Below are 9,727 nucleotides of genomic sequence, written 5' to 3' on the forward strand. Positions count from 1 at the left end.
AAAATAGGAAGACCCCCAACGATATGGATTGGCCAAGTGGCAGCATTGATGGACTCAAGCGTGGCAACAGTAGTGAGGCTGGCCCAGGATCGGGCAGTGTTTCATTCTGCTGTGCATAAGGTCGCTATGGGTCAGTATCGACTCTATGGCACCTAACAACAACAATAAGATATTTTTACTCAACAGAGTTTATTTATATTATATAATAGTATATTTTCTCAACAGAATTTATTTGTATTACATAATAGCTAAGGATCAATGTAGTCTTTTAAGCATTTTAACGGAAAGGATTCTGTCACCATTTTACAGTGATGTTAAATTTGATGTGAATTTGATGGTTCAGCATCCTAAAATATTTACTCTATTCTCTGAGAACCAGAGATGCAGTGATTTGAGGGGCTTGTTAAGTGCTCTTTAGTTCACTTTGCCCCACTCTAAGTAATTTAAGGAACTTTGTTGAAAATTATGCATGCATTTTGCTCCCTCACTCCCAGTGCATTAATTTGAAAACTTTAGGTATTCTTATATACTATTGAGTAGTCTTTATGCATGTTGGAATTTCCAGTGCACCTCCAACTGCTAATAGATGATGGTATATAGCTTATATACTTTGACAATATAGAAAAAATATTTCCATGAAAAGAATTCATGTTATCAACAGCAACAGTAAGAATATTGTGAATGTTTTGTTTTGTTAACAAACCAGTAATACCATTTTTATTTATTCAGCAAGTATTGTTGAGTTGCTTCAACAAGCCTGCTACTGGATATATCAAGATGAAACAGACTTGGTTCCTGATACGAATTTCATGAAACTTAATGCAATGGTTAAAATAAATATATGCATGAATAAATATAATGAATGGAGCAGTCGTCATGGAGTGACAGAAGATGATAGAGAAAAGCTCTTCTATTTCAGTTCTTCCCAGCTGAGAGAAAAAAGGAAGACTTGACCATTCTTGTAATGTTAAATTTGAGAGCAATTTAGTGAAAACAAAGGAATTAGAATGGCCAGAAGGAAAAATGAATATGGGTTCAAAAGATCTGAATATGAGTTTATGATTTTGTTATGTATCACTTAGTAGGTTCTGACTCATAGCTGTGATGTATAGGGTTTCCAAGGAGTGGCTAGTGCGTTTGAACTGCTGAGCTTCCACTGCTTAACCTACAGAACCACATCAGTAGTATAAGTTTACCTGGTCCAAATGGATATTCTTACTGTGACGGTTTCTGTAGATATCAAACTGTTCTCTATCCATTAATTCTTGTCTATCTTCAGTAATCTTTATAGCAGTTTGAGTAGTCTTTCAGCGCAGGCGCACAACACAAACACACACATACAAATGGTTCCCTGTTTACCATCAGAGGTTTCACATTGCTCTTAGATTAAACCTTAGTGTAGTCCTTGTTGACCTTTGTAGTTTGGCTCAGCCTACCTTTACAATCTCATCACATATGTAACCCTTTACTGTTTCTGTGCTTCAGTCATCTGAGTTTAATTCAGTCCCTACATTTTTAAGTTGGGTGTTCAAGTTGTTATATAAACTAGAATCTTCTGTCTTTTCTCTTCTCTTGGAATAACATTGTTATTGTTCTGAATTTAGCTAAACTTCAATTTGTTTTAAAAGGAAGGCCTCTAGCTTTGGTGAGAATAGCTGCTCCTTGGAAACATTATCCAGAGTCCCTATGAGTTGGATCCAACTCAATGGCATTTAACAACAACTATCTAAAAAACAAATTGTCATCAAATCATTTGTGACTCACAGCAACTCTCTAGGACAAAGTAGAATTGACCCACAGAATTTCCAAGGCTGTACATCTTTATTGAAGCAGCTTGTCTTGTCTTTCTGAACTGAGTGGACTGTTTCAGCAGGTGTGAAACAATGACCTTTTAATTAGCAGCAAAGCTTTTAACCACTATGCTACCAAGGTTCCTTCCTATCATCATAGAAATCATTCACTCATTCATTCAATATATACAAACTAAGTATTTACCATGTATGTTTCATTCACAAAACAGCTTGAACCTATAATCAAAGAAGACAATAATTCCTACCTTCCTGTAGTTTAATTTGCATTAGAAAAAAAAGCAGTCTTAAAAAGATAATGATAAATATAATAGTAAGAAGTCTTGGTGTTGGGCTGTCAATTCCAACTCATAGAGACCGTGTATAGGGTTTCCAAAGAGTGGCCAGTGAGTGTGAACCACTGACTTTATGGTTAAAGATTACTTTGCAGTCCAGTGCTTATCCTACAGCACACCAAGAATGTATATATATGTACACATATCACATTATCATCACATGTTAATAAATGCTATGGATAGAATTAAGAAGAAGAATTCCAGTGGAGTGAGAAGGTAGTGAAGAGTGTAGAATTTCTAAACAAGTGGTTAAGAAAAACATGACCATAACATTTGAGCAAAGACATAGTCATCTTCAAAACGTTCACAGAAAAATGAAATTAAAGTATAAAGAAAAAAATAAACTTATTCTTTATCAAAAGTTCCATCAAATTCAAAACATTTTTGTAATCCATACTGCTAAGTATTTGATTCATATCTAAAGACCTGAGATCCTAGAAATGTAAACATCTCAATTATTATTTTTTATATTATTTTGTATTATTAAATAAGGAAAAATGGGCAGCCGTTAGGATTTTTTAAGAAGGAGCCAAATCAAAACTGTAATGTTTATACCTAATGGTTTCTTATTAAAATTCACAAAATTACACTTGTTTGATGAGAACAATGAGCAGGATTTCATTGTGGTGAAGGACTATCTAGTGAAGCATTCCTTGGCCCTTTTCTGATAAAATCTGTGGCTAACGTTCTCAAAACTGTCTCATAGTAAGCAGATGTTATCATTTTTTGGCCTCCCAGAAATGCTACAAGCAAAATTGCTTGTTAGGTGCCCTCTACTTGGTTCGGACTCATAGCGACCCTGTGCACACAGAAACAAGCACTGTCTGATCATGAGCCATTCTCACAATTTCCTATTGCTGAAGTCACTATGCCAATCTATCTCATTGGAGATCTTCCTCTTTTTCACTGACCCTCCACTTAAGGGACTGGTCACTACTGATGATATGTCTAAGAAGCATGCTGGCTGTACTTCTTCCAAAACAGATTTGTTTATTCTTCTGGCAGTCCATTGTTCTTTCAGTATTCTTGTCTAACACTGTAACTCAAAAACATCAATTCTTCTACTGTCATCCTTATTCATTATCCAACTTTCACATGAGTACAAGGGTATTAAAAGTACCATAGGATTGGGTAAGGTGCCCCTCTGTCCTCAAAAAATTGGTCTTTTGTTTTTTAACACTTTTTTTTTTCTTTTTTCAGCAGATTTGCTTAATCAAACACATCCTTTGATTTCTTGGCTGTTGCTTTTACGAGTATTGATTGCAGATCCAAGCAAAATTAAGTCTTTGAAAACTTCAGTCTCTTCTCCATTTGTGTTGCTGATAAGTGTCGTTGAGTCAGTTCCTACTCATAGTGACCCTGTTTAGAGTTTTCAAGAAGCAGCTGGTGAGTTTTAATGACTTAACTTGTGGTTCAAACCAACCTTGTAATCTAGTGCATTATCCTACATCACCACACAAGGACTCCATTTAGCATAATGTTATTATTGATCCAAGTGTGAGGATTTTTGTTATTTTACATTGAGGCATAATCCATACTTTAGTCTTTGATCTTCATCAATAAATATTTTTAAGCCCTCTTCATTTTCAGCAAGCAAGATTATATCACCTGCATATCACAGGTTGTTATTAAGTCTTCCTCCAATCTGGATGTCATGTTCTTCATATAATACAGTTTCTCAGATTATTAGTTCAGCATATAAATGAATAAGTATGGGAAAAAATACAACCCTGACACACACCTTTCCTGATTTTAAACTATGCAATATTCTCTTGTTCTCTTTGAATGACTGCTTCTTTGTCTATATAGAAGTTCCTCATGAGCACAATTTATACCCATTCCTCACAATGTTATATATAGTTTGTCATTATCTACACAGTTGAAAGCCACTGCATAGTAAAAAAAAAAAAAAAAACAACTGGTATTCTCTACCTTATGGCATTCTCTATATTCAGCCAAGATTCATCTGATGTCAGCAATGATATCCCTACTTTCACATCCTCTTTGGAATCCAACTTGAATTTCTGACAGTTCCCTGTTGATGTACAGTTATAGCCAGTTTTTAATTATCTTCAGCAAATATGGGCTTGCATATGATATTAATGGTATCGTTTGATACTTTCTGCATTCTGTTGAGTCACCTCTGTTTGGAATGGGCACAAATATGTATTTCTTCCAATCAGTTGACCTGGTAGCTGTCTTCCAAATTTCTTGTCATAGATGACTGCCTCTGGTGCTGTGACAGTTGATGAAAGCTTTCAATATGTATTCCTTCAGATCCTAGAGGCTTTTTTGCCAACACCTACAGAACTGCTTGGGCTTCTTTTATCAGTACCATCAGTTCTTGATCATAGCTTGCTACCTCTTGAAATGGTTGAATAGTGATAATTTATTTTTGGTACCATAATTTTGTGTATTCCTTTCATCTTCTTTTGATGCTTTCTGTGTCATTCAATATTTTACCCATGTTGTTGTTAAGTGCCTTTGAGTTGGTTCTGACTCGTAGCTACCAAGTATCAGGCTTCAGAGGAGCAGCTGGTGAACTTGAACCACCAACCGTATGATTCAAACTGACCTGGCAGTCCATCACATTAACTCACAGCCCCACACCAGAACTCCTTCAATATTGCAAGTTGAGGCTTGATTTTTTTTTGACAGTTATTTCATATTGAAAAAACTGTTAAGCATGTTCTTCCCTTGTAGTTTTCTAACTCCAGGTCTTTGCACATTTCATTAAACATTTTACTTTGGTGTCTCAAGCTGCCCTTTGGAATTTTCTGCTCATCTCTTTGACTTCCTCATTTCCTCCATTCACTTTAGCCTCTCTACTCTCAGGAGCAAGTTTTGGATTCTCTTTTGACATCCATTTCGGTCTTTCCTTTCTTTCCTGACTTTTTAGGGACCTTTATATTTCTTCAAATATGAAGTTCTTGATGTCATCTTACACTCTTATGGTATTCAGTCATTAGTGTCTAATGCATCAAATGTGTTCTTGATTTGGCCTCTAAATTCAGGTGGGATATATTTAAGGTGATAATTTGGATCTAATGGAATTGTATTAATATTCTTCAGCTTCAACCTGAACTTATATATGAGCAATTTATGGTCTGTTTCACAGTTGGCCTTGTTTTGGCTGAGGGTATTGAGCTTTTCCACACTCTTTTCCCACAGGTGTAGTCATTTTTTAGTCCTGTGTATTCCATTTGGTAAGGTCCAAGCTTATAATCACATTTTATGTTTAAGAAAGGTATTTGAAATGAGTAAGTCTTTGGTCTTGCAAAATTCTATCATGTGATCTCTAGCATCATTTCTATCACCAAGGCCGTATAATCTGTCATTCATTCCTCTTTGTTTCCAGCATTTGCATTCAAATCACCAGTAATTATCAACCCATTTTGATTGCATATGTGATCAATTTCATACTGAAGAAATTTAGAGAATACTTTTATTTCATCATCACTAGATTTAGTGATTGGTGTGTAAATCTGAATAATAAATATATTAACTGCTCTTCCTTATAGGCATATGGGTATGATCCTGTCACAGACAGTTGTGTACTTCAAGAGAGATTTTGAAGTGTTCTTTTTGACAATGAATGCTACACAAATCCAATTGAATTTGTCATTCCCACAACTCTTCTTGTCTTAATAAAGCATATGATTGTCATATTTATAGTGACCTTACCAAATGAAATATCTGGGATATCAATCTTTAGGTGTTCCATTTCATTTTTGTCAACTTTCAATTTTCCCAGATTCATATATCGTACATTCCATGTTCTGATTCTGAATTGATGTTTGAAATTGTTCCTTTTCATTTTAGGTTGTACCTCATTAGAAAATGAAGGTCTTGATAGCTTTACTCTATTCATATCATTACTGTCAACTCTACTTTGACAAGACAGGTCTTCCCCAGTCATATTTTGAGTGCCTTCCAATCTGAGAAGCTCATTCTGGCACTATATCTGACAGTGTCCAATACTATTAAGAATATTTTCCTCTTCTACCATTATATCGGACAATGTTCTGCTGCTATTCATAAGGTTTTCAGTGGTAGCGTAGTGGTTACGAATCGGGCTGCAAACCGCAAGGTCAGCAGTTCAAAACTACCAACTGTTCTACAGGAGACAAATGAGGCTTTCTGCTCCCATAAAGATTTACAGCCTTGAAAACCCTGTACAGAGTCACTATGAGTTGGACCCGATTCCATGGCATGTAACAATAACAACAACCATTCAGAAGTAGTTTGCCTTTCCTTCATCCTAGTCTGTTTTAGTCTAGGAGCTCTGCTGAAACCTATCTACCATGGATAACCCTACTGGTATTTTAAATGCTGGTTGCATAGCTTCCATCCACGTAACAATACACAAGCCATGCCAGTATGATAAACTTATAGAAGAATAACTGAAATGCCTTAAGTATCTGCAAAACTGTTCCCGTGACTGGTCTGCTCCTGACTGGTCTGCTTTTGCTTTGACTGGATCACTTCCATCTCTTGGCTGTGATTTGTCTTCTGGACTATCCTGGCAAAGCCATGGTTCATCTCTTGCTGCAACACTTTGAAGAAACACTTCAAGAGCCTGATCTCCCTTGTTTAAAATTTCTCCTGGAAGTTTAGTTCTTGTCTTCCGCTGATCTGGGTACAACAGTTTTAGTACCCTCCAAGGAAGATGTCTGCACAACCTTGAATTTTTCAGTCAGAATAGTGTGAGCTAAATCAGTCGAGATGTCTAAGGTGTTGGCTATTGTTTATGCATTTTAAAATTGCTTCTCTTTATTTAGGGAAGGATTAAGATTGTTTCCTTTCAAATTTATGTGGAAGGTCTGCTGCTGCAGTTTTCACCTACATTACAACATCATGTTACTCCTTCATAAAATGATTTATCCATTAGTTTATTGCAGATTCCTTTGGGGTATTGTCTACATAAGCTTTTCATAAAACATCACTGATTTTACCATTCTTCAACCCAAACTTCTTCATAAATTTGATGTTTGTTCTTGCTTCAATTTTAGCAGAATTCCTGTTGCTCTTATGGGAGCTCAAACTAGATCCACATTTCTGGTGTGGCACCGTAGAATTAGCACTGGACTATGGAACACAAGTCTGGCAGTTTAAACCTACCTTGGAAAGCTGCTCCTTGGAAACCCTATATAGGGTTGCTATGAGTCAGAACTGGCTTGACAGCACTTAACAATAACAACAGTCTGAGTTTATTTTGATGAATTTTTTTTTTTTAGAATGCTCTTTTTCTTCATAATGGGATATAGCATAGGACTGAAAGGTCAGCTTGAATCACAAGGTTGGCAATTCAACTTTACCAGTCACTACTTCCTATACAGGGTTGCTATGAGTTGGAACTGACTTGCCAAAACTTAAAAATAACAACAGAAGGTGAAGAAATAGGCATGTTGATATCTTTGAATATGCTGTGTCTGGCAAAGGAAATAGTTAGAATGGAGACCTTATAAGAATCTGCTTGGAATTTTCAAGAATTATCAAGAATCTCAGTATGTCTGTATTGCAGTGAATAAAAGAGGGACTAGCAGAAAATAGCTTTACAGAAATAAGAGAGACAAGCTTAAGTACGTTGTCACGTTAATGACTGACTTTTATTCAGAGAGAGAAAGGAAGTCTTTCAAGGTTGAGTGGAAGAAGGCAAGTCTAACTTTATGAATGTCCTTCTTTGGATATTGTGTTAAGAAGGCCAAAGGTAGATGAAAAGTGACCAGTTTAGGAAAGCCATTGCCATATTTTAAATGAAATTTAAAAAAATAGTTGGATTATGGCAGTAGCAGTTGACATTATAGTAAAGGTTATAATCAGCATATATATTAAATTATGGTAATTTTATATTTTAAAATATAAAAAAAAAATTCTAGACAGGTAGTGTATTTCTTGTGTGATGCTGTGGGTTAACGCACTAGATTGCAAAGTTGGTTTGAACCACAAGGTCAGTGGTTCAAACTCAGCACCTGCTCCTCAGAAACCCTATACATGATTGCTATGAGTCAGACCTGACTTGATGGCACTTAACAACAACAACAGTGGCAATGTAGCTGAAAAGATCAGCTAATCGTTGACAATTTGAGCCCACCAATTGCTCTGTGAGAGAAAGATGTGTCAGTGTACTTCTGTAAAGGTTTGTTGTTATTATTAAGTGTTGTTGAGTCAGGTCCAACTCATATCAACTCTGCATAGGGTTTCCAAGGTATTGCTGGTGGCTTGTAGTTAGAAGTCTAGTGCTTATCCTACAGCTTCACACCAAGACCCATGTAAATGCTTATAGTCTTGGAAACTCTATGAGGGGCAGTTCTGCCCTGTTCTATAGGGTCACTATGAGTCAGAATTGACTTGGTGACAGTGGGTAGATTTAATAATGGTTCTATTGTTTTTGACCTGAATAACTCCAAAGTGAAGTTGGCTTTTACTGAGATGTGAGAGACTGAATTTTAGTTTTAGATATACCAAGTTTAAAATGTCTCTCCGGCATTTAAGTGGAGATGTCAAGTATACAGATATGTGGGCTTGGATTCCAAGGTCAGTTTATAGCCTGGGCATGCAGATACTATTTAAAAACAATGAGCCTAATAAGATAATCAAAGAAGTAAGTGCAGATAAATAAGGGAAAGTAGGTACAGGGACTAAGATCTGCAATTCACTGTTATGTTTTCACTTTCATTGTAAGTATTATTTGATTAGTGTCCATTTCCCATACTAGACCAAGGTAAAGATGAAATGGAAACTCAAGGAATGATTCTATAGTTGAGTGCTTGAATTCTCCGTCTTTCTGGTGATCCATGTTCTTTTTATCTTTAGTTACCACCATCGTCACTGTTTATTCAACAGGTGATAAACTACTAACCCTCTTCAGTTTACCCCATCACGATTGCATGCAAAAGCTTACACTTATCATTCACATTTATCCACATAAAACATTCTAATGCAATCATTACATCTGATTATTTTCTTCTAACAAAAATATAAATGCAAGTTAAGAAGTTTAATGCTGACCAGGATTAGTACTTTCGAAAATGTTAAGCATGATTCTACTGTACTTCCCAAAACACAATTTGTCTTTCTTTTATTACTTTATTTGTTGGCAATTCCACTACAGGAGGTGAAATCAATACGATTTAATTAGCTCCTCCAGGGACTAAAAAAATGTGAGCAGAAAGTAGGTGAATGCTTAAAATTACAAACTGAGAGTCAAGATTAGTTTTTGTTGACTCCAATAACAAGAAAGTGACAGTAACTTTTCAGATTTTTCTAGTCTTTCACATAGGGAGTGTGGGTAAGGACAGAAGTTGATTTGTATTTATAAATATATTAGTGTTCAAAATATCCATTCATTATTGTTTACATTATTTTACCCTTGATTCTTAATAGAGTTAATAATGTACATTAGTATCCTAAACACATACCAGTGATTATGCTTAGGAGAGAAGTGTCTTTTTTCAATATCTTATATGCAAGAGATAGTTCTTTATATAAGCATTTCCTTAGAGCTGAATTTTAGTTTCAAACTTACTTTCTGACAAGAAGCAGTGTGTGTGATGATTACTGACCGGAATTAATCAGCATTCC

Source organism: Chrysochloris asiatica, unplaced genomic scaffold (genome assembly GCF_000296735.1).
Source record: "Chrysochloris asiatica unplaced genomic scaffold, ChrAsi1.0 scaffold00285, whole genome shotgun sequence".
NCBI lineage: Eukaryota > Metazoa > Chordata > Mammalia > Afrosoricida > Chrysochloridae > Chrysochloris > Chrysochloris asiatica.